The sequence below is a fragment of the Fukomys damarensis genome, unplaced genomic scaffold (assembly GCF_012274545.1).
Source record: "Fukomys damarensis isolate Sample0158 unplaced genomic scaffold, DMR_v1.0_HiC HiC_scaffold_13, whole genome shotgun sequence".
NCBI lineage: Eukaryota > Metazoa > Chordata > Mammalia > Rodentia > Bathyergidae > Fukomys > Fukomys damarensis.
The window spans coordinates 18,915,378-18,919,117 of record NW_022900925.1 but is presented as its reverse complement, the minus strand read 5'-3'; positions in this window follow the sequence as shown (position 1 = coordinate 18,919,117).

Below are 3,740 nucleotides of genomic sequence, written 5' to 3'. Positions count from 1 at the left end.
CACCCGCTCTCCGTTTGGCAGCTGGAGGGATCTTCCAAGAGGCTTCTTTGTAGTAAGAGATCTGCACTACTAAAACCTGTGTATTTGGGTCACGTAGGAATTTTGCGAAAATGCAGAGTGTGGCTCAGTTGATCTGGGGGTTGGGCTCAAGTCTGCATTTCTAACAAGTTCCCAGGCCATACTGTGCTGTTGTTCTTGAACCACATTAGTAGTAGCTAAAACGCACAGAACAATCCAGACCTCCTTCCCATGCTCTACTCTATCTGGCCCCAGCCCAGCTGTCCCATATCACCACCAAACTGTGTTCTCTCTCATCATGCTGTAGTGACACTGGCTTTCGTTCTGTTCCCAGACTGTGCCAAGCTGTTCCTGCCTCAGGGCCTTTGCACACGATGTCCCCACACAGCCTGGCAAAGGTCCTTTGCTGTTGCTCCACATGGCTTGCTCCTTGCTTTGCATCTCAGTTCAGGGCTCAACCAGCCACTGAAGACTTCTCTGACCACTTTGTAGAACGGAGTACTTCATTCCTTGAGGACCACCCAGTATTCCCCCGCTTCTTCGTCGAACCTATCACTAACTGAATTTATTATGGTAACACTGAGTGGTTAACTTTCTGCCTCAACCCTTATCTGTGTTCCTCATGGGTAGCCTTGGTTCCCTTCCCCCTGAGCCCACTCGAGTCTGGCACAGGGTAGGTACCCTCTTCATGCCCGTGAGGCCAATGAATGAACGCATTCCCATGGCTGACTTGGTGTTTAGATGCCCTGGGAGAAAAATTTAAGTGGGTGGGGAGGGAGGAGGAAACAGTACACCACAGGTGCCATGGAAAGCCTCGGCTCTGGAGATGATGGTGATCTCAACAGAAGAGACGCTCTGGAAGGTGAGGAAGAAAGTAACACATATCAGTCAAATGAGCAATAAGGCCTTTGGAACAGTGTAAGTATGAGTAATATTAATCAAAAAAATGCTGAACCCTTATTTTATGGCCATCACTTTACATAAGTATCTGTTCCTCCTCGCAGCATATTATCTGTGTTTCGTAAAAGAGGAGCTGTATCCTGAGATTAGGAGACGTGCCCAAGGTCACAATGACCTGCCCAAGGTCATACAGCAGTTCAGAGACAGTTGGCAACTGCACGCCCTAAAACGGCGGTAGTCAGAGCTGTATGTGTCATACTCCCTGTCCCCACCCTGCTGTGACATACCACCTGATACACCGTGTATTCGGCTTTCTTATCTGTTTTCTCTTACCAAAACACAAATGCCCCACAAGTAAGGATCCTGGTTCTGTTACCATTATTTTCTAGAGCCCACACAAGACAGCCAAAAAAGTAAATAGTAAATGAAAGCTGGTCATGGTTGCACAGGCCTTAAATCCCAGCTCTTAGGAGCCTGAGGAAGGAGGATGACCATGAGTTCAAGTCCAACCTGAAACACATAGGAAGATTCTTTCTCAAAAAACCAAAAATAAAAAAGTTTTAAAAAAGTCAAATGAATACTTACTGAATTTTTAAAGGATGATTGAAGGATTTTAAAATTCTCCGTTCTCTACCTTTAAGAGGTAGCTCTGTAAAAGTGTGGCCAACAGAAGGCTTACATCCAGTCAAGAAGGCAGGAGTCCACCTGGGATGGACTAGGATGTGCTCTCTCCCATCAGGAGGAAGCTGTGTGAGTCAGGCGTGGTGGCGCACGCCTGCAATCCCAGCACTAGGGAGGCTGAGGCAGGAGGATCACTGTGAATTTGTGGCCAGCTAGCTTGGGCTACATAGTGAGTTCAAGGCCAGCCTGAACTACATAGCAAGACCCTGTCTCAAAAAAGAAAATAAAACAAACAAGCAAACAAACAAAAAGGAATAGGAAATAAAAACCTAAAGGGACAGGGCCTCTCATTCTAGGGATTAACAAGCTCTCCAGGTAATGGCCACACACTTTTGAGTTTGAGAACCAAAACTTGTTTCTTTTTCAGAGTAGTTACTACTCTGCTGCAATAGCTGGGGTAGGGGTAAGGTAACAGGGTCGAGGGAATCATAAATATTCCCTGTAACAGGGTCCTGTTACAAACAGAGTAAGCGGTAGATCAGTGATTTTTTTTTTTTTTTTGGTGGTACTGGGGATCAAACCCAGGGCCTTCCCATTGAGCGGCATCCCTAAGTCCTTTTATTGATAAATTGCCCACTTTGAAACTTGCGATCCTCCTGTACTGGTATTGCAGGCATTCATCATCACACCTGGCTGGGTCACTGATTCTTAAGGGGAGGGGATGGGACTCTCTAGTATTTTTAAAAACAAATACTCTCTAGAGCACAAGTTAGTTGCAAAAGTATATTATAAAGCTATCATCACTATGTAGTCCAGACCAGCCTAGGACTTACTGTGTTGCCCAGGCTTCAAACTCAGGATCTTCCTGGCTCAGCCTCTCAAGTGCTGGTATACAGGTGTGCGCCACCAGGCCTAGCTTTAATTGCTTTTGAAATGCCAAATGATACTAAAGGAAGGTGTAACACAAACCACCACCCATTACTGATTGTTTTAGTGTCTGCAGCTCAAACAGGAATATAGTGCTTGGGTCTCACCTCTGGTTTCATCCTCAGCCTCAAACAACAATAAACCCTTATTGCCTGTGAATCCATTCACACCCACCCTGCAGTGCCTAGCTCTCAGTTGCCCTGAGAGATGAAGAGAAGCACAGCACAGCCTGAAAGAGCTCAGGAGACAGGGCACACCTCTTCATGGGCCCCTGCCCTGTGTCATGCTCGCTACTGTATTTCTGTGCAGAAGGTGCAGAGGAACAAATCTGCCATCAAGGAGATGATAAGGAACGATTCAGAGGGGAAACATTTCCTCTGCTTGGTAAGGATGTTGGAAATATAGCGATACAGAAACTTTGCTCAGAGCTTTGGTTTTTCCATTTTGCCAGATAACGGAACACCTGAAGTGGGCTGATGGAGAGAAAGGTGGACAGTGGGTGGGGCTTGCATGCTGGGTTAGGAGGTACAAATACCAGTCCCTAGCAGTACTGCTGCCATATCTACTGACTGCTCCATCGAGCCCTTCCTTAGGAAAGCTGAGGTTAGACACTGACACTTGCTAACGTTTACCCCGTGACTAAAATGCCAGTAGTCAACCTGTGTGCTGCACATAGGTTGACTTATTCTTTATAGAAATCCTATGAAATAACTCCTATCACCACTCCACTTGACCGTGGGAGAAACTCACGTGCTTTGAGTAAAGCTATTGCACGAGGTCACATTCTGTACCAGGCAGTAGGAGAATCCGAATTTGAACCCAGGCTGTCTTATTCTACTGGGATCATTGTGCTGCCCACCGGCATCCGGAGCGAAAAGGTACACTGATTTTGGTGAATAGATAGGACACAGCAGAAATTCTTTCTGTCGTGCCCATGCTTGAGCATTCTCTTGGGTGTAGACAATCCAAAATAAAGTGCTATGGGAGTGTGTGTGTGTGTGTGTGTGTGTTGGGGATGGCTCTGCGCATGATAGGCAAGTGCTCTGCCACTGAGCTATGCCCCTAGCCCAGAAAAATTCTTTAAGGCTCTTCCCACTAGATGGCGGCTCCTAAATCCACATAAAAACTCGTCAACCTTCATTGTGTCCATCTTCCAGGGCTCTGCTGGTTGATGCTCTTCCTCAGTCTTGGGGCCTAGGACCCCTGATATCCCACCCCCCCAAACCCCGGATCCAGGGTCGCGGGAAGCCCTAGGCCGGGTTGGGGTGGGGCGG